Here is a 23,753-nt window from a genome sequence, read left to right as displayed (position 1 = left end):
CACCCTAGCCTCCTCTCCTGTGAGCTGAAAAGCACGACCCTGGCATTCGAGGCCTCAGCTCTCCGCTGTTATCCATCTATAATCCCCAAAGTAGTCGGGACTGGTGCCTGCACTGGCCCGACATCAACCAAAGGACATTGAGCCTTCACGTGGCCCACCTGATCACAATGGTAAAAAATTCTAGCTCTCGGTACTGGGACCTGCTAATGATATTCCCTTGCAAAGTAACCCTCCTTGCCACATTTATGGCACCTAAAAGCTGATCGTCAAACACCCTCATGCAGCTTCTTACACTTGCCATAAGTGCGGCCCCTCTGCCCTCCTCATCGCGAAACAGCAGGCTTGAACCACTTTTCTGTAGGCTGTCACTGAACCGAAGCGTACATGTCCTCCCTCATCTAGGTCTCTGTCTCCATCTCTCATCTCCACGCGGCATCCCGAAGCTCAGAGAGGGTACTGTAACGATGGGTAGACATAAACTTTCAAATATTAGTCTTGAGCATGCTCAAGTATCGTGACATACTCTGAGGCAGAATACTCGGGACAGAAAAGAGCTTTCTCTGTAAAGATCTTGGTGATCTCAGTCACTAACTCTGTCATCTGCCTCAATGCCAGATACTTCTGAGCCAACCTTTCTTTCTCCATCTGGGGAACATGCTTCGTGTTAAACATCTCCTTGAATTACTCCCAAGTAACAGCAGTCCTCTGTTCAGCAGTATAGGAACCGGTCACCAGGTTCCACCATCCTTCGTGCCCAGTCGAAGAAGGTTCAAGGCGCACGTGACCTTCCAGTCCTTTGGACAGGAAGAGGTAAAGAAACAGCCTTCCACGTCAGAAATCCATCTCATGGCCACAATCGGGTCCTTGAACCCTTTGAACTTCGGGAGCTACATATTGTTGAAGTCGCGGTACTGGAATGAACCTATCCCATGAACCCCCATAGCAGCAACAGTTGCGGTAGCTGCAACAGCAACAACCTCAAACACAGCGGCACACCGCTCATCAAACAACTCAATCATCGCAGTCTTAATAGACCCAAAAACCTCTGGTATAGCACCCCAAACAGCCAGAGCTACCTCAGTCGCGATCAACTCGCGAATGTCATCATTCGTTAAACTTGGCCTCTTCGGGCCGCCAACTATAGATCCAAAACCTCTTGTGTACACCATACTGAAAATGAACCAAAAATATATCAGAAATGCCACAATTCGCACTATTACAATCATTCCCAAAAGGATACACCCTCGGGGTTCGTGACTTCCTTTCTATGAGTATGGGTCATGTGCTTTCAGTAGTACGGGCCAATACTACCTTCCACACCTACCCGTATTTGTCTCAAGGGGTCATCACTGACCACCCGGTCGAAAGGGTATAATAAGTGGTTAAACTTAGTTAATGAATAGTGTCTCACTCTAAAGGCTATTAACTATGATATATGATAAAATTCTCTATAAAAGCCGAGTATGTTTGATATATCTGTAAAAATGTATATTACTCGCTTAAATAGATAGTATGTTACATGTATAAATTCCAAGGTTTGTTATAATTCCAACATGGATATTGAACATATGTGTTTGTACATCCATGATATAGGTTTAATATGTTTACGATATTAATAACATTTCTAAACCATTACAGCATATGTGTGTCATGATAAAATTAGTTTATAGTATATTATTTTGACATAATATTTATTATAACGAGATATACGTTTCTATAAGCACATTTCATAACCGATAAATATATTTCATAAGTATTATCCCCCAAAATGATGAAAACCATAAAAAGGGGTCGTAAGCACTCACTTTAGTAGCGTGAATTCGGTTTGTGGTGTGAAACTTGTCGTGAGAAACCGCTACGTGACGTTTCTTGCGTTAAAGCGAACCACCGGGTCTAAGGACATTACCTAATAAAACCAAAGGGTAGTTTTGGTATTAATTATTAAGTATAGGGGTGGTTTTGGTTAAAACAATTAACTCTAGGGATTGATTTTGCTAAAATCATTCACAAGGGTCTGATCTCGTAATTTATTTCCAAAACAGGGGGTTAAAATGCACATTTTAAACCTAAGTTTGAGTTTTAGGACCAAACTTGTTAATATTTTCGAAGAGAGATTGTTTCTAATTAAATTAAATGGGAGTTTTGGAGTTTGGATTTAATTTGTGAAGGAAATATTAAGGGAGAGTCTAATCTGGTTATTTTAAGTCTAAGTTTGGGTAAAAAGGACTAGATTTGTTAATCATTTGGCCCAAGGGGTGGCTTTAAACATTTTAATTTGAGGTTTGAGAAATGAGAGGGAACTCATCCCTCTTATCTGGTTCACGCACATAGGTATCACGAGAAGAAAAAGAAATGCCAAGGTTTGCAATGAAGGCTCTAGATCCAGGTTATATTACAATGAAATGAGAACAACAAAAGGGTAAATGAAGGTGGAGATGGCGAATCCTTACATTTGCAATCGTAGATCATGGACGCGGTAGGTGGTGACTGCGAATGGTGTCTGTGGGTGGCAGGGGTTTGCTCTGGCAACCTCCTGATGCTTCGTTCTTGTCTCTACTTGGCGAAAATGACGAGAGGGGAGGAGGTAAGGGTTGATGGTGATCTAAAACATCAGCACTACCATGATGAGGGCTATTGGATTCTTCTCTCGTCGGTAATGGGTGGTGGTGGCGATTTCCGATAGTTCCTAGAAAAGGAAGGTTCAGAGGGGTGTTTGGCCACCTAGTTCCCGGAAAAAAAGGAAGGTGGTGGTGATGGTGGAACTCGACTGACACAGTGGGGGAAGTTGTGGGGGTTTATGGTGGGTTATTGGTGGTGATGTGGTGATTCAGGGTGGAGGAATGATGGTGAAATGGTGGTGCATTCAAAACTGAGAGGCAACAAGGAAGAGATGGAATTTGGTTGTGTATGGTGGGATGAAATGAGAGGGTTAAGCTTTCTTTTATAGTCAAATGATCATAAGTAAGGTGGGTGATGGTGGTGGACGTGCTTTGGGTCGAAGGGGAACAAGACAATCTCCAAATTTCCTTTCATCTTTCATGCATGATCCCTTTGGTAATGTATAAAGCACTTTACGGGACTTACCCCATAATACTAGGAATTTGACTTTCAACAAAAGTCCAAGCTATAATGAGGTAGGAGAGAGAGAGAGAGAGAGAGAGAGAGAGAGAGAGAGATAAACAGAGAGAGAGAGGTATAGAGAGTGACATGTGATAGGGAGAGATGCATGGAGAGATAAGCGTGGCTGGCACTTTTCCCATGTCTAGTCCAAGCCTAAAAGTGCAAAAACACCATTTAATCCCTAAAATGCCTTAAAGCGGTTCTCGTTTTGCGTGATAAATTCCCGACGTCAACTAATTTTTCCGAAGGCGGAGAATGTTAGAATTTAATTCAAGGATTCTAAAAACCTGAATGGATAAATTTTTCGAGTCGTAGAACTCCAGGAAATTTTATTTAAAGTTGTGCGTCTAGTTGGTCTGAAACATCTTATTTTTCGACTATTACAAATATGTTTATAAAAAATATTTCGAGTATGAAGTCAAATAGTAGATTGTAGTATGAGTGCAAAAACGCTCTCGGAATATCCATCTGAGGTGTACAAGTGCCTCAATGGATTGAAACGGGTTATACAGTTCAGGTAAAATCAGTGTTATACCGGTTTGATTTCTTAAAACGGTTGGATCTTTTGCATATGAACTCCGTTTTGGACTTTCTTTATATTTTCAAACTCGGGTAAACATGAACCACGAGACTGGCGTGTTTGCTTAGCTTGCACACACTTATTATGAAATTTCAATTTTTAGACGTATTAATTAGGGTTACAGTTTGTGGTTATGATTCGATTGAGATTTTCCACAACGGGAAGTAGGATACCATTTCATATCTTTATGTAATTATAATGACACTATATATTTTATAAAACATGTATTAGAAATCAATAGGTCAAGTTACAAAGGGTTTCACAATGAACTGATTGTTTACAGATTTAGACCTAAATTTTGGGATGTCACAAAACTAGCATGCAATTCTATCATAATAATCATAAGCAAATAACAATGTGGGTATCTTGAGGAAGACTTTCTTGTTTCTGCTGATCATGCACATCGCATCCTTCTACAGTTACTTTTGAAGACAATTTGAAAACTTTTACAGATCCTTAGTTTGAGTCTGAATTCACACGAATGCTCATCCAATTCTCTCAAACCTGGCTTTGATACCAACTTGTAACACCCTAAAACTCAAGGTGAGTTTTATTAATTTTCAAAATCAATCCAAAACCATAAGTGTTTACAAAACATAGCTTCCAAAAGTCATAGAAATGAATAAGAGTATCCCAAAATCATAATCTCATAAAAAATTCAGAATGATGTGCAAGATCAAGCCTTTTCCTTGCCCCTGTCCTCTAAAGTACCTAAAACCATAACAATCAAACTATAATCCAAAGCTTAGTAACTTCCCCCAAAGTACCATACACAACCAAACAGATAACAACGTGCATATATGAGCCTCCACCCTGACTGGACCGCCTCGTAGGCCAAATGCCTATTCCGACCGCTATCCGAGCCATCGGTGAGAATAGACCGCCTCGCAGGCCTTTAATCTATCTGGACCGCCCCAGTTATCTTGGCCTTCAGCACAAAGCAAGACTGCCTCAACCCAACAAACCATAACATGTCGACATATACAATGACAATCAATAACCAGCAAGTATAGGTAATCATACAGATCTACCAGTCTAACACATAACCAGTGAATACAGGTTATAATATATATCTACCAGTATATCATATAACTAGTATAACATCATCCAATATACTATGATACATAATCCAGTGGGCCAGCATTGCTGCCTTTGACCCACGAGTACAGTGACGAAAACTCACCTCACTGTCTGTAAAATTGCTAAGTAGATCACTACTTAAAAGGTTGACTCTATCGGTCACCTATACATTAAACATGGACCTAATCTCAACCTATTATTCAAAATACCCAAAATTCCCCTAAGTCAAATTGGGTCAATTTTTGGTCAACGGTCAAAGTCAATAAGTCAAAGGGTCAATACAGGCTGAGTACGCCCTGCGTACTCAGTCACTACACTTGGCGTAGTGAGTCCCTTCCTAGGATGCACAACGTACCACAAGATACCCCCAACGTACTAGTTCTGAACCCAAAGCTCCTCGTTAAGTCCTTAATGCAGAAAGCCAACTCATCAAACTTCAGATCTTGGAAAAAGGGGACATCTTAATGGATAAATTCTCTGACTTTATCCATTTGTATGCATACAAAAGGGTATAAATTCAAACCCTAGGTCCAAAAGTCATCCAAGGATCCAAAGCTCATGCATGGCTAAATTAGACTGACCAAGCTCTCATTTTTATGATTCCATAAGCTCAAAAATACATAAAACTACACTTCAAGGACCTGGAGTAGCCCATACTCTACTAGACAAAGACTATGGAACCAAAAAATGTACACAAACCCTAGACTAGAAAGATCTTAGCAAATAAAATATCAAATTCCAAGCTTTATACCTTTTGAGGATGCTTGAGGGTGAGATACTTATGGATCTAAGCTGCCTTGAACTTCCAAGCTAGTCTACGACCTTCTTCCTCCTTCACAGGCACAATAATACACACTTTCAAGCTTAAAAACACACACCAAGGGAGTAAGATTTTCAAGGGATATTTTTAGGAGATAGAGGTTGATGGGGGAAAGGTCTTAAGGGAGTTAATGACATTATATAGGGCTCAAACACTAAAAATTTAGGGTTGAGCACTGCGGCAATATGCCCCGCATACCTAAGGTGCTCCCAACATACCAGGTAAAGTCTTCGCATCCGTTTAAATTAGTTACGCCATGCGTAACTCTAGCTTACGCCCAACGTATGGATCAAATTGCTAACATTTTAAAATTTTGGGCCAAAAATGAAAATACCTGGACAACAAGTGTTACAAAGGATTCGATCAGAAAGGTTACTAATTGATGTGGGCAGCACCCCTTGAAAGTTTCAATTATAAACCTACATAATCTCTAATTTGCTACAGTTTTGTAAACTATCAATAAACCTCATATCATCACCTTCTCCGAGTACACTGATGTTAAAATTGATATAACCACCAAGGGATATCACACGAATAACTTTTAGTTTTGCAAAGTCGATTGTCAACTTGTTAGATCTCAAATTTTGAATGCAAGAATGGAAGAAGAAACAATGGAGTATAATTTGAAATGATTTTCTTGATTAATTTACTTCTTTGAACATAACATATATACAGGAATGAGAAAGTAACTAACTATAACTAAGGTGACTAACTAATCATAAAAGAATACAATGGAAAAGACTAAAGTACCCTCTAACTAACTCTAACCATATAAATGGTAACGGTAACAGTCTAACCATCTCTCTCTCTCTCTCTCTCTCTCTCTCTCTCTCTCTCCAAGCTGGAGGGTGAGGTACAAATCCTAGGTTAGAAACAAATTCAATATTCATATGTGGTTGAAGAGATTTGGTTAAAATGTCAGCTTGTTGTAATGAAGTAGAAACATGTGATAAGGAAATTAATCATTCTTTTAGTTTTTCCCGAGTGAAATGGCAAACCAATACTATATGTTTCATGCGCACATGATATACTGAATTTGAAGCAATGTAGATTGCAGTCATATTGTCATACTTTAGAGGTATTGGGATTATATCTTTGAAATCAAAATCATGTAGGAGCCTAGATAGCCTATCCAATTCATCACAAACACACCTCACGGAACGATATTCAGCTTCTACTTAAGACAAAGAAATGGTAACTTGTTTCTTGGATTTCTATAAGATAGGACTACCTACAAACAAGATGAAGAAACCACTTATTGAACGCATGGTTATTAAGCAGACTACCCAATCGGAGTGACAATACACTTCAAGAGAAAACTTGGAATTACTCTTGAACAAAAGAGTTTTGGTAATTGTGTCGGTTATGTATCGTAGAACATACAAAGTTGTATTGTAATGTTATATACTTGGAGATTGGTTGTGTTTGCTTAGGAATTGGATTGTAAATGAAAGATTTGGTTTAGTATATAAAAGAAAAATCATTTTTCCAACAAGTTTTCCATAACTTGTTGGATCATTGAGCTTGTCATTGTTTACAAATTTGATGTTAGGTGGCAATGGCGTGGAAACTAGAGTAGCATCAGCCATAGAATACGAAGTTAATAACTTTTGACTTCTGTTGATGTATGACCATTCTTTGAGAAACTTTATAAAGTTATAATCCATGTAAATAATGAATAGTCCCCAAGTATTTAATACAAAATTGATCATGAAGGAATGATTTTAAAGTTGAAATTTCTTGATGATTGTTGCCAGTTACTAGAATATCGTCAACATAGTCAGCAACAACAATAATTGAATCCTTTGTCTTTTTAAGAAAAAGAGAATAATCATTCAAAGACGGGACAAAACCTAGAGTTTAAATTACTTGAGATAATTTGGCATCCCATTTCCTAGATTCTTGTTTAAACCCGTATAAAGACTTACGAAGCTTGCAAACAAGATTAGAAGCTGCAATGGAATGATCAAGTGGCATCTTCATATAAAATTCTTCATGTAAATCTCCATGAAGCAAAGCATTGTAGACATCGTGTGGGTGTGTGGATGTGTGTGTGTATATATATATATATATATATATATATATATATATATATATATATATATATATATATATATATATATGTGTGTGTGTGTGTGTATGTGTATGCATATATGTGTTGGTGTATATAAACACACACATACACACAAACACACACATATACACACATGTACAGGTACATATGTATATAATACATATAATTTCGATAATATGAATGTATTCAGAGTATAATAAAGCTATACAAAATATAAAGTGAACAAAAATGATGTTCGAGCCACAAAAAACGAAACATGATTTTGGGTTGAGGGTATTTTGTTGATAATTAGCGACAAATTACCAACGGATTAGTGATATGTGGAATATTTCGTTAGAAAGTTCCAAAGGATTACCGATGAATGTCCGATTTGTCAATAATATGTTTGTAATATAACGCTAATTAACATCATATTACCCAAAACCAAAATTAAATTTTCATTTTTTTAGGTTCGAACATCATTTTTCCCTCTTTTGAATAATGTTATTATACACGAATTACCTTCATTTCACCATATTATACATATATATTTTTTTTGTTTTTGAATGTTGTTTTTTCACTCTTTTGAATGAATTTATCATACACAAAATACCTTCATTTCACCAAATTATATGTATTATATAAATACATACGTGCATGTCCACCGTCAGAAAACATTACTCGATTCATGGTTTAATCTTTATATATGAACAAGTGTATGTATGAGATATTCATATAGAAGGTTAGGCCATGGAGTAGCACCGAACAATAGTAAATGTTTAAGGGTTGGATCTAGTTTCATATGGTGCTCATAATTCATATATTAAAGAACCAAAGAGAAGAAGTAGAAGAGGAGGAAGGCAGGCATTCAAGTGATATGTCTATTAGCCCATTGCTGCCTTATGAAACTAAAGTCAACAACAACAAGCTACCAGTTGGAGTGAATTAGCTGTTAATAACCTGGTTCAACCAGTTCATGGAATGTTTTAGAAGGATAGAAACGAAGCCATGTGTTTTATAAGGATGAGTGATATTTCGAAGACCCCACAACTCACATGTCCAAGTTTAGGGATGAAATTTTTAATGGATCTATTGCTCTCTTTAAAGATGGAAAAAGAAGATATGATCTCAAGAAAAGGGAATTCATAGTTGTGAAGTAGGAGAATATCAATGAGGAAGTAGAGGTTAGAGCATGTAAGGATTTTCTTTTGTAACGTCCCAAATTTTCAAAAAAAAATACAAATTTTTTTAAAACATAAGTAAAACATTCGTTTTCCATAAATAAAGAAATACCAAAAGAAATTTAACACCATAAAACCAAGTTATAAAAACAGTGTATCATAATAATGTCAAAATAGCAAAAGTCTCAAGCATAAAATCAACATAGATGTGAATGCTGTAGAGTCACGCCACGCCCTTCCTACGATTAGCATAACTACCTTATAAACATTTGATAAACAACTGTAAGTATAAATGTGACAACCCGAACCCTTTTCTAGTTTCCGTTAATTAATTTCCGTTAATAAAAATTATATTTTATTGGGTTCCGTCAACTTTCTTCGGTTTGGAAAATCATTTAATTATGTATTTTGAGTCGGAACCAAAACCACACGAAATTTTCGGGAATTTCTTCGAACAATACCGAGATCACGGCCGTACACATGTGTACGGCCGTACACTCGAGTACGGCCAGCATCAGGTGGGCCCCACCACCGACCAACGACAACCCCTATAAATACGGGACCCTACCCCTCATTTACACTTTTCTGGCCGAACACCCACTCCTTCTCTCTCTAGACTCGCGACCGTACACCCCTAAAAACACCCTTATCCTTCCGGAAAACATTCAGAATCACCGTTGGGGTCATTTCGGAACATCTAGAACACGTTTTTCATCGATTTCAACACTCTTGTTCTTGAGTGTACGGCCGTACCCCTTCAAATCTTCATTGACCGCACACCAGTCTACGGCCGTACACCTTCAAAGGTCGTACAGCGTTCACGGCCGTACAGCGTTCACGGCCGTACACCTTGTTCACGGCCGTACACACTTCCTAAGCAGTGATTTAGACTGAAAACCCACTTTTCTCGATTCGATCAAGTCCCAGTAACATTCCTTAACCGAACTCAAGTGTTTTTCTACTCTTCATCTAACGAAATCGCTAATTTAAATACATAAATGTATTTAATTGTTATTAGGATTCCGTTAAGTGTCACACGCTACAACTCGAGGGTCTTCATTCCAATTCGTTGATTCGACGTTTGCACACTACTAACAGTGAGTTCATACCCTTACGCTTTTACGATTTTTAATGTTTTCAGGGGGGAATACAAGCCAAACACAAATGATTTTAATAAGTTTTAAACTTATGCAATTCATACAGTCAAACGATTTCCATGTTTTATAAAATATTTAGATATTATATCCCTTTTGTACTATGCTAAGCATAAGGGACGCTTTTATTTTGGAAACACAATTTCATAGTTTTCAGAACAATTTACAAACCAAGTACATAACATTTCAAGTAAACTATAATGGGTATAGTTTGGGGAATTCAATACACAGCTTTTACCAATTCAGATTTCATACATGGGTAAACATATAAACTATGACATATTTAGTTTATGATATACATCACTACAAGAGTACAACATTTAATAATTATTTAGGTGTAATTATTACTTTATATAGTATACTCGGATCCAAATACAAGAGAACACTACAGAATTACACGCAAACTAGATTATACAGGATTGTGAGACTCTACTTCAAAACTATACCCTTAGGTGTACTTAAATTAAATCCTATCATAGTATAACCAGAGTCTCCTGGAGGGAGAGCATGAGATTTGTGAATAGATCTATTCGCGACTGACAATCCCACACCTGAACTGCTAGCTACAGTTAGGCAGGCATGCCTGAGGTGACAAATGTCATATAACTGACACTTGAAGAACGTCGTAAAGGTCACTAGGTCATATCAAGCATGGTTATACGACTCACAATAGTATAAAATAATCATTTGTTTACAGGATTTCATTCTTCATTAGTTTTATTTTAAGTAATGAAACTACTTTTACATACAGATATTAGCCAGGGTTTTCATACAGAACACACTATACAAAGGTTTTTTTACAAGAATACATACATACTACAGTTGATAGTAACTAGACATACAAACTAACGTTTTTCAATACTACAACAGAATACAATAACAAACATTAATAGTTAATTCTATAATTCCTTAGTTTAGGCATCAGGGTTACGTATGGATCATATTCGATAGACTGTGGAATGTGTGGTTTCCGCCTCATTTCTTGTTCCTTGTTTGGTTGTGGACTTAGGGTAGATTTGTTGGATTAATGTCTAAGTCCATAACTATAATTGGTAAGACTTGACCCGACCCGGCATGGTCCATTTGGGTTGCATGGCATCATGCATTTGGATAGACTATAATGAGAGAAATAACACTTAAGGTTGGTTAATATATTATAAGTTCTAATATATTAATAAGGTTATTTAATTAGTATTGATCAAGAATTAATTTGGAATTAATTAAGTGATCAAAAGGAGACTAATTAAATATATGGGTTGATTGTGTAAATCATTCATTCTTATATATGTGGGCTTGTGATCCAAGATTCCTTATGTTGGACTAAGTCCATGGGGTGACCCATGGATACTCCATGGAGGTTAAAATCCATGGAGCATAAGGAATGGGTAAAGTTATGAGTTACATGGTGTAACCCTAATAGCCACCATATAAAAGAATCCCATGGCTCAAGAAATCAAAAACTAATGTGTGAATATGGGGGCTAGACGATTTCAAGGAGTGTTCCATTTCTCTCAAGTCATTCCATGTGCATTTGGTGTTGTGTGAACCATTTGAGGTGTCACACTTGGGGCACTAAGCACTCAAGCTTCATGGAGACAAGCTACATCAAACAAAGGTATGTATTCTATCCATTTGATTACCCAAGTATCAAGTATTGTATGCTAGATAGGGTAATGCCTTGGAAAGTTCATAATTGCATGTATAATAGAGAAAACATAGATCCAAGGTATTTAGGGTTGCATGTACACTTAGGAGTGTTAGAATGCGCAAAACCCATAGCCAAGGCTTGTTTTCTTGTTATACTTGCAAAATTAGCTGAAAAATCGAATTGTATTAGTTTAAAAGTTATGCTAATTACTTGAAAAAATTTGATGTGAATTATCTTTGTTCATATGAGTTTATTAGATTAATAGAAAAGTTAATTGATTATGTGTTTTCAATCCATTTTAATCTAAGAGTTGATTCTAAAATGTGTTTTTGTAACTTGTCCTCAAGTTATATGAAAAGTCACATTTAAGTTTCATAAAACTCATAAAAAGTTGGCAATGGTTACAAAAATGAAGAGTCTTGTCCTCATTAAATGGTTTTATGACTCCATAACTTGTCCTCAAGTTATGGAGGTTCAAGAGTCACTTCATTAAATGATAGAATGTGTAACCTTAATTAGTTCCATAAGTTACAAAAATAAAGAAAAGTTACATTCTTTTATTAGTTTAAAGTCTTCCATAACTTGTCCTCAAGTTATGGAACTTGAAGAGTTTTTTTTTAATTAAAACTACTTTAAACACATAAGTTATGGAATTAATTAGTTTTGAATATTTTCAAAACTTGCCCTCAAGTTTTGGAATTTGTAAAGTTTTCCCCATGAATACTTTAATTCCAAGTTAGCCCTTACAATTTTAAAAGTTAAAATTCAACCTTTATACTTTATAGTATTATAAGTTAATAATAAATATATGTATAAGAGCAAGTCAGTCTTACCGTTAGTAGGCCTCATTCACGAAGCCGGTTTATAAGGGGGGTATAAGGTTACTGCTTATAAAATGGCAGTTTAATGGGTGTCCACTCTCACCCACCGCTTCCTTGACTGGTGGAGGGTCGTTAGCCGAACGGGTAGGACAAGGACTATAATTCTCCCTTCATTAAAAGTATTAATGATAAGTACTAAGTAACTAAACACTTATAAATTCCCAATCTTAGTTACTTAGGAAATGTGAAGAAGGTGCTAATCCATGAAAGTACACTTTGCACTTTGTTTAAACCGTTAGTGGAGCGTGTGTGGTTAACCGGCACACTAACCTGGATTTAACAAAGCAGGCAAAGGGTAACTTAATATTTATCATAGTATCGGTGGAGCTCGTGTGGTTAACCGGCACATCGATTGAGGGGTAAATATTAAGGGTACCAAGTATATTTTCATGGTTACTTCACACCTTGTTTTGTGATCCTCGGCATCCCAGTCACAAAACCTGAAGGGCACACTCGAGATTGAAACATGCCATTGAAAAGTTCAATGAATCTCAAAAGATCTAGGAGTTTCAAATCCAATTAAAAACCTAATTACATTATTTCGTTTTTCATGGTGGAAATTGGTAAATCGTCATTTACCTACCTTCAACTATTTTATAACTCGGATTACGGCATCCCTCTTCCAGTTATAAATAGGTTGTTGGATCCTAGCCTTAATATTTCATATTGGATGTTATATTAAGGACTTTAGATCAACTATCTTGAATATCTCCCAAAAGATGTGTAGTTCAGACATCTATGATCTTCCCAAATCTCTTGGAACTTTACTTCCTCCACCTCCTCCAATTATTCTCCCTAACCCACAAGTTCAAGGTCACTCAAGCCCTAATGGCAAGCAAGGTCTATGTGTGATCACATCTTAGAGATGAAGTCACATATTGACAAGCCGGGAGAGTTGGGTGTCAAAGTCTTGAGAAAGTTGGATGTTCAATCACTTTCTAAGTCACATAGTGAGTTCCTTTGGGACTACTATGAAACAGACTATGACATGAACCTTAATGATCATATCTATTTGCTTGGTGCTGCTGAATCAGCAATGATTTGGAACGATAGTAAAGCAAATTTGATTAGAAGATCAACTTCCCAAAAAACTTTATGGACAGTGAAAATGGTGACACTGGAAATCCAGAAAAAGCATTCTCTTCCCAATGGAAAGAGATTGGCCATAGTCAACCCGGTTGACCAAATGGTAAAGAGAAAGGCTAAGTCTGAGATAGTCTCATTACCAAAGGGTCCATATGTTTATTTTGCCAAAGGAAGGGGCGTTGATTGCAAAGCTGCCAAATTTACCTAAGGATGTTAAAGTCAATAAGTTTGACTCTACATCAGGTAGAGCCCATTATCTAACTCTGTTAAGTTCTATTCTGAGATCCTCATTACATGATGTGACTGGGTCACATGTTGATGTTTTAAGAATCAAAGAATAGAGAGAAATCTTAAAGGAAGTATATGCTGATTCTGATCGCGAAGGTGGATTTCGATCGCATCAGAATTTTGAGCAGTTGCTTAAGGAGTTATGATATATTGCTAAGGAATAGATAACAACAATTTTCCATGTGGATTGTAAGGATAAGTTTTTCCGCAAAGTTTTAAAATAAAAGAAAATTGTTTAATTTTATTTATTTGAAATATTCTTACAATGGCATTTGTGGAAAATTGTTGCTTATATGATTCCACTGACAGCAATATTGGAAAATGGATTTGCTTCTTTCATTTGTGGTAGTGTCTAAATTTACCAAATCTGGAAAGTTCCTCATCGCCCAAGTTTCAATTGGACCGAAACTTGGAATCATGCAAGTTGAATAGTATGATGAATGAGAACTTTCAAGCATTGGAAAATCAAGACTAATTACTTGTTCACATGGATGTGTGAGTCAAGTGAAGGACTAAAGGGATCGGGTACACATTCTTGTGCACTGGTCATGTCCACCACAAAGCTCGTTAGGACTATTTGATTTACTAAAGTTTAGTAAATATGGTTATACTTACAAGTTGAAGTATAATTCTGAAACATTGGAAAAGTCTCAATGTATGGCAGAACGAATGGGAAGAATCAAATTAGGCAGAAAGATAAAAGTTTCTCAAATCCGAAAAGATGGGAGAGTACTTTAGTATCATGTTTGTGATCATCTTAATGATTTAGAAATCATATCACAATTAGTCCTCTAAAGGTCATCTTAGTGCATTCTTATGACTAAGAAGAGGAGTCATGAATTGTTGAAATGGTTAGATCAGGAAGATGAGTCATACTTCGATCCAAAACAATTCTTAGAGTCATACTCCAAGATTGTAACTTGAGTGACATATCTTAAAGAAAGGTTTAAAACACTTGTCAAATGTAAGAGTAAAAGTGTCCTAATCTTGTACATTTGAAATTGGTAAGTTGTGATGTTTTGGATAAAACAAAGACCAACTAAGGCCAATTATGTGAAGTGTTTGTCTTGATAAAGAATCCGCACTATCTCTTGAATATTTGGCAAGATAGTCTTATATGTCAAGAGGATAGTGGGAGTCTTAAAGATCCTAAAAAGAATTTCAAGAACTAATCAAGAATAAAACCTGAGGTTCTTCACTAGCACACGGCTTGAGGTTTATAACCTATCGTGTTGACATATTCTGTGCCCATTCCAGTTAAAGTTGGCTTTGCATAGGAGTTCTAAAAACTTGGAAGCAATGGCAGGCCCTGTACTGCCAGGTGGCAAGAAGTTAAGATTGCATAAGTTCAGTCCATATGAGTTTGGATTTGTCATTATCCTTGTCTTGTGACTATGGTTTTGACGATTCACATGGATAAGAACACATACACCATAAAATCTAAGGGTCATAAGGTTTCTCTCCGATTCATGAAAATGATGGTGAGGAAACACTTCCACCAAGTAGATTTGAAGCAGATGGCAAAAGGTCTAAACAATTGAGACTATGATTACGGCATCCCTTTTCATAGTTCTGAAATTGTTTAGACACACATGCATGCTATCTAAGGAAAGGTGTATGATTTTGATAAAGTTTTATCAAAGCATCTCGTATCAGAAATCTGAACTTTGGTAAGAAAGTCAATAAAGTATTGATTTCTAGAAGTCCAGCTGATTTCTGAGTACATGTCAAAGCTAGTGGGAGCATAAGTGTTATGCTAATAATAATCATGTTAGTGGGAGCATGATAATTTTTGTTAGTGTTGCAAGTTAGCAATGTTAATTATAGAAAACAAAAGTTTCAATTCGTGAGGCTGCAGGGATTGAAAAAGTTGTTTTGCTATAATTAAGGAAGAGGATATACTTCATTTCAGTTCTAAAGGCTTATATTGAGACCTTAATCATCTTTAGTCAAGAATATATATATAAATTTCATGTTGGATTGGTTCAACTTAAGGAAATTCTATATATTGAGTTCTCAAAATTCGATTATGATTACGGCATCCCTCTTCATAGTCAAATTTTGAAAACATGGCAAATAAAAATATTGTAGCAAAAGACTGGTCTAGAATCATGTCTTTATGTGAGACATCATAAATCGTGTACCATTTGCTTTGGGTACAGGATCGATTGCATGTGCTATAATATTTGTCATTTCTAAATTTTTCCAAATGCCCAGAGGCATTAAGAAGGGAAAAGGTCTAGAATTGGATATGACTAAAATGATTAAGCAATTGTCGAGGACAATCTAAGGTTTACCAAAGATTGGTTGCTCAGGGACAGTTGGAAGTATAGTGCTAATTTTGGAAGGACTATATTGATATATTCTGAAAAGAGGCATCTCTTGTTCAGAAGTGATAGTCAAAATGAGAATATGGAGTTGTCTCCATAGGTGGAAATTATCTGTGTAAGATTAGAAAACCTAATGCAAGAAGCATGTTCAAAGCAATGTACTTTGAATATGAGACTTAGTTTCCATGGAGTTGAACTCCATTGGAATACCTTATAATGACTGTTGACAAGTCTTTGTGACTTTGTACATATTCATTACAGGAGGGTCAGTGCATATAAGTTTAAAATCTAAATAGATTTCGATAAATGATAGGAATTTGAAATTCTCACATTTTTCGATAAGGATTTGGGAGTGTGAAATTAGAATCATTGAAATTATGTTCAATTGGTTTATTTCACAAAGTAAGGATCATAGACAAACATAGAGTGCATACTTGGTGTATGGCAAAGCTATTGTTTAAGAAAAACATAGTGTACATGCTTGGAGCATGGGACAACTAGTGTTTTTAATTCAAGTATAAAGTTGATAAAACCGAAACAATGAATAATGAGTAATCAGTATGGTGATAAATAAAAGTGTTTATTTATATTCATAGGGTTTGATACCATATTTGATTCATTTATTCTTGTGTTTCACTTTGCATGTTTTAACTTCCAGAATAACTAAGTCGCTCTTCCTGAATGATTAAGTTATTCAAACCATCCACAGTCGGTCATATGTTGGAAGTAGATATGAATCAAGACTGTCATGGGTTGGTTTGTAGAGGTCCAAGTTGGTGGACAAAGACATGCTACAACACTCATGAGTGCTCATAAGTTTTGAGTATTGGATTCAACCCGCGCTCATTTGAATCACTTCATGGATTTTATCACGAGTGATCATGAGACGATAATATCTTATATTCTTCAAACCTAGAGATATGAGTTGTTACTATGAGTTGGTTGTATATTGATTGCACGAAAACGCATTCGGTAACTCGATGTTATAAAACGTGCCTTTGTGTATGATTCAACAAGTAGTAGAACAAGCCATATGAGTCGAAGTTTATCCATTCCTTTTACCTTCGGGATAAAAGAGATATCTGTGGGCCCCTCGATGATTTAAAGATGATACATGTGAATGCTTGGCCAAGCCAGGACTGATTTGATTTGTTCAATCAGTCAGTCATCATGAATCGGAAATCGGGAAACAACAAATGGACAGAGAGAATGATTGATAATCCATGTCTCAGTCCATATGATATCTAGAATGGAGGAATATATGATCCCTTATCTAATGGACAAGTCATTGACAAAGGTCAGAGTTCATCGACAAGGTCAGAGTTCGACAGAAGCTTTTGAGAGCTACGATTGCTGATCGGTTCCTGAAGTCATACGCAATAATAGTTTTAGACTTATCCAAGTGGGAGACTGTTGGATTAATGTTTAAGTCCATAACTATAATTGGTAATACTTGACCCGACCCAGCATGGTCCATTTGGGTTGCATGGCATCATGCATTTGGATAGACTATAATGAGAGAAATAACACTTAAGGTTGGTTAATATATTATAAGTTCTAATATATTAATAAGGTTATTTAATTAGTATTGATCAAGAATTAATTTGGAATTAATTAAGTGATCAAAAGGAGACTAATTAAATATATGGGTTGATTATGTAAATCATTCATTCTTATATATGTGGGCTTGTGATCCAAGATTCCTTATGTTGGACTAAGTCCATGGGGTGACCCATGGATACTCCATGGAGGTTAAAATCCATGGAGCATAAGGAATGGGTAAAGTTATGAGTTACATGGTGTAACCCTAATAGCCACCATATAAAAGAATCCCATGGCTCAAGAAATCAAAAACTAATGTGTGAATATGGGGGCTAGACGATTTCAAGGAGTGTTCCATTTCTCTCAAGTCATTCCATGTGCATTTGGTGTTGTGTGAACCATTTGAGGTGTCACACTTGGGGCACTAAGCACTCAAGCTTCATGGAGACAAGCTACATCAAACAAAGGTATGTATTCTATCCATTTGATTACCCAAGTATCAAGTATTGTATGCTAGATAGGGTAATGCCTTGGAAAGTTCATAATTGCATGTATAATAGAGAAAACATAGATCCAAGGTATTTAGGGTTGCATGTACACTTAGGAGTGTTAGAATGCGCAAAACCCATCAAGATTCACATAGTCAACTGTCTGTTCAATATTGGTTTATACGTGGCTAGCATGAACTAAGTGGTCATAAATGGAACTGATATTATCTCACTCTCACTAAAGAAAATATTGGATTTTCTTGGAACCATGCGAACATTTTTTTACAGATTCATCAACAGGTTTTCATTACAAAAACATCGCTTATGAACTCACCAGCTTTATGCTGATACTCTTTCAAAACTGCTTGTATTCTCAGGAAATCAGTAGACAGGTACCTCCTGGAGTTTTGAGAAGACGGAGCATATAGAGTCACGTCTTTCTATTTTGATTATGCTTTTGATGTATAAAAACAAGAATTAAACAAATGTAAACCCTTTTCATATATGTATTCAATGTAATGGTTGTGTTTACTATGATTGCTATGATACAATTGTTGTGATACTACACATGACGTCAACCACCCCCGAACGTTTCCGCCATTCCGGTTTGGGGGTGTGACAATAAAGAATAGTAAGCTCGCCAAAATACAACATACTACAATACACATACATATACAATGCATACAAACACTTTCATCTAATATGAATAAGTGAAACACAAGAACGTATCCTTCAAGGAAACAGCTAGATGAATCATCCAAAAGTAAATCAAAGGTCAAGCCTTAGACTATTTAAAAAAAGTCAAAATGGTCAAAACGTCAACGGTCAACGATCAACACGCCACGACCCAACTCCTAGTCGCATCGCGGACACTAGGCGACAAAACAATCGCGAAGCCCATTCAACTTATGTGTCATGACCCATCCTTGGCCACATCATGATTCTCAGTCACATTCCTACCCTTTGCATTAAGCACTTAATGGATCATAAGGAAGGATAAATAAGCACTTTGCTAACCTCAAAATGTTCATAAATTTATACCAATCAACCTTTATGACATGTAGTTTCCAAATCTCAAGCAGACAAGACACAAAGGGATCAAATAAAGCTAAAAACTTAGATTTAGCATGCATGAACCGTAATGTTTGGAACTTGAAGACTTACAGAGCTTCAGAAGGGTCACTAAAAGGTATAAACTTCAGGGATATGCTTCATTTGACAACAATTGTTTCCTTCTTCACCAAGAAACACATAACAAGCTCAAGAACACAAGGAGAAGAAGGTACGAGGCTAGGGTTTCACTCGAAGGATGGATGTTAAGAATAAGAGAGAAGCCTAGATGTTACATGTGACATCCGTCAAAACAAGGGTTAATACCTAACTTGAACCTCATGACCTTCATGTGTAAACATAACAAATTCTAGATGTTATATTAGAATTAAGTGGCGACATAATAGATACCTCGAAACAATTAGTTGGGACTTAGTTTACGTTGAACCTTCACATGGATATGTGAATACATCAACTAGGTTATAAAGTGCCAAAGTTCAATCTTAAAACTAAACACAAAACCATGTTTGGTAGATCAAAGTTCCAGGATAAGTTACATACCCTAACTACCCAATTGGAACTTATGAAGTGCTTAACTAGCTTAAGTATTTAACAAACTCAAATTAATTAAATTATAATATGATTTAATTACAAGTTGGAAATATTGTCCACACATCATAATTTGAATTATGAATCAAAAATATAAGATCCAAGGATTGTCTAATCCTACATTCATATATTATGGAACCTTGTTTCATTTATGTTAAATATAAATTTGATTCTTATAAAATTCAAGACATAATCTAATTTATTTATAAAATAATGAATTAACATACAAGTTGTATGAACTTGTTTGATGAGGCAAAACATGTGTACAAATTCCAAGAAATAAACTCTTTAAAATTATGAAAAGTACAAAAAAAATTTATAAAAGTAAGCACAATCTTTATAAAAATTTAAGAGGCCTTCATTTATAAAAATCCATAGCATTCAAGAGCCTAATAAAGCCTCTCTTCTCCCCCAAAATTCAGCCATACGCAACCCTTATACTCTATCTCTCTCTCTCTCTCTCTCTCTCTCTCTCTCTCTCTCTCTCTCTCACTCACTCACTCACTCATTATACCTTGCTCCCATGGTGCAAAATCTCGAGGTCATATTTTGAAACATCCGAAAAAACGGTCCAAAATTTTCATTTTTAAATCATTAATAAAACCATAGTTATCCAAAACACGTGTCATAATATCTCAAACAACATATCAATGTATCTCAAAATATCAGAGTAAAACATCACAGGCTAAACATAAGTGGTGTGTGCACTACAGTCATCCCGAGCTCTTCCCCTTACTTCCGGAAGTACCTGAAACCAAAAATGAAAACTGTAAACACGAAGCTTAGCGAGACTCCCCAAACTACCACATACCATACACATATCACATAATCATATCATGGGCCCCGCCCCTGCTACATCGGGCCATGCCCGACATCGGCCTGCTCCGGCATCGGGCCCCGCCTGACATCGGATCGAAATCTGGTATACATATAAACATATCAACAATGCATATAACATAAATATAAACATAAACATAGCTTGGGCCTAGCCCACTACATCGGTCCCCGCCCGGCTTGAAATCGAAGTTCGGCATCGGGCGCCGCCCGACATCGGGCCCTGCTCGGCATCGAACTGAAATCCGGCATCGGGCCCCGCCCGGCATCGAGCATATCTCGGCATACATATGAGCATATCAAATAATACACATAAACATAATCATATAACATTAGCATAGAAACATTCCTCGGGCCCCGCCCGGCATCAGACCGAGGTCCGGACACTACTAGAAAAACAGCCTTTTACGACGCGCAATACGTGTCGTAAAACGCTCAGAACAACGCGCAAATGCGTGTCAAGGAAGGCCCTGTTATAACGAGAGACGACACGCTTTTGCGCGTCGTCTATTTACGACGCGCATTTACGACGCGCATTTATGACACGCATTTACGACGCGCAGTTATGACAGGCAATGCGTATCAAGGAAGGCCCTGTCATAAAGGAAGATGACACGCATTTGTGTGTCGTAACCTTACGTCGCGCGTGTTTATGACACGCAATGCGTATCAAGGAAGCCCCTGTCATAAATGAAGATGACACGCATTTGCGTGTCATCAATTTCAGTAACCATTTAGAATATGCATTTACGACGCGTCTTTAAGATACTCATTTACGCATAATACAAAAATATGTAAACAAATATATACCAAAACAATCAATTTCATCCAATAACATCATGTCAAAAAATTGTAATACATTGATATTAAGGGGATCTAATTGTACATTGTTATTAAGAGGTTTTCCCTAACTATATAACCTAATACTACATTGCTATTAAGTGACACCTACTGCAATGTAATGCTATACAAACTAAAAAGATATATGCAAAGATGATAAACATGAAATTCCAACTAAGTAGAGTTGCATCTTGCCTTTCATAATTCTTTAAGACTAATATTGAACCCCTGCTCGGATAATTCTTGTGACCTAATCAAATAAAAGTCAAAAAATTAATATGCTAATATAATTATTAGAATAATCAAACATGGAATGTTAGTTGTAAAAGACGAAATTACCCTTTTCTCCATCCAAAGAATGTGGGATTTGGAATAAATACACTACAATATGAATTACCTGATATCAACAATGACAATCACCTTGACAAGAATACCCCATACAAATGGTAAATATTACCGGTAAAGCTATCAACAATGATAATCACAATGACAATCCTTGATCCTATGAACTAGAGAGTATATCATCACAATTCCATCTAACACCACCCATGAGATACTTGAAGACCGGAAGAACTTGAAAGCTCTATTGCTAGATCCTATAAAAGAAGTAAAAAGAATAAGCTGATTATTACTTATAAATTATAATTAATACAATTAGCTTAAGTGAAAATGATTAAACCTACCTGCACCCTTGCAAAAGCTTCTTTACGCTTTTGATCCTCCCCAAGTGACCACTGGTATTTCAGGAGTTGTTTCAGGGTCAAACTGTTCAAAATAGTAATGAATTACAGATTTGACATCTGAATGGCTGATTTAGATTAAATAAATAAATAAATAATTAAATACTAACTAATCCTACCGCTTTTAGAACAGAAATTTTATTAAATAGAAAAATGATTAAAGGAAATATAAATACCTCTTCTAACTCGGACAGTTGTTGAATACGGACCACATTGATGTAGGCTCGTTCATAGCTCTCAAGAACCTACACATTTAAACATAGTCAGCACACACAAGGGTTTAGGGTTTAGGGTTTGATGTTGGATATTGGAAATGGAAACTAACCAAAGCAGTGTTCCAAGCAGCACTAGCAGCCTGAGCAAACGACAAAATGGTAAATGTTATTGCAAAAGAAATCAAGGATGCTTGAGAGTTGAGAGAGATATAAATTATGAGCAGACCATTGGTGCCATTTCTAATCGAGCAGCTGGCTCAGCAGGTGTCCAATATTCCCTACATAGATTGTTAAGCTCTTCCCAACGAGCTAGTGCAGCAAGACTCCTCATTCGTCCTAAGAATGAACAAATATTTTAACTAATTACCTTGAAATGATAATAATATAAATACTATAACACCATGGCATGGTATATTTGAATAATGGGGTTGGCTAAAAAGACACCTCATTTTACCATATAGACACCCTAATTTAATTTTGAAATATTTTTATCGGTTGAAATTGCATTGTTTTCCGAAAAAGCTGATTATAGATAGTTAACTATAGGTTGACTGTTGACTTGTTGCTTGAGCAGATTTTGATGTATGCTTTAAGGGCATCATCCCACCGTTGCAGCTTTTCATACCTTGTATTTGGAAGCAACATAAACACTTAATTTCAATTGTTACTCTAATTATTCACTGATTAATACACCTGGGACTATTTGTGTTGATAAAAGTGAAGCAAAAAAAGAAAGTCCAGGTCCCTCCAAATGGAATAGCATATACCTGGTTTGGATAATATCTGGATGGGCCTGATTACATAATCGTTAACAACATTTTTATGTAATTATATCAAAAATATTATGAACACATATACAAGGGTAAAAAGGTAAAAAAAAACTCATGTGGTGAATTACACTATTCTACTTTTATCAGGAACCCACATGCATATTGGCTAACAACGGAAGAGATTCATCTTGTTTTTGGTTAGATATAAAAATAAATTTAATACAATTTATATAGCATGTTGGAACATCAAAATCCAACTGTCATATGAGGAAGTTTTAGGTACGACCCCAGACTCCGTAGATAGGGAGATGTGCCAACATGAGATCCTCTTACCTGCATAAAACATGAAAAAGATATATAAACAAACTTGGATATATCTTAGTGAAATTACAAACCACCACGTTGTTCTCCAAATCAAGAGGATAATTAATCCTTCAAGCCACT

Source organism: Lactuca virosa, chromosome 4, assembly GCF_052849685.1.
Source record: "Lactuca virosa cultivar CGN04683 chromosome 4, Lactuca_virosa_CGN04683_v6, whole genome shotgun sequence".
In the NCBI taxonomy this organism is placed as follows: domain Eukaryota; kingdom Viridiplantae; phylum Streptophyta; class Magnoliopsida; order Asterales; family Asteraceae; genus Lactuca; species Lactuca virosa.
Note: the sequence above shows the minus strand (reverse complement) of the source record.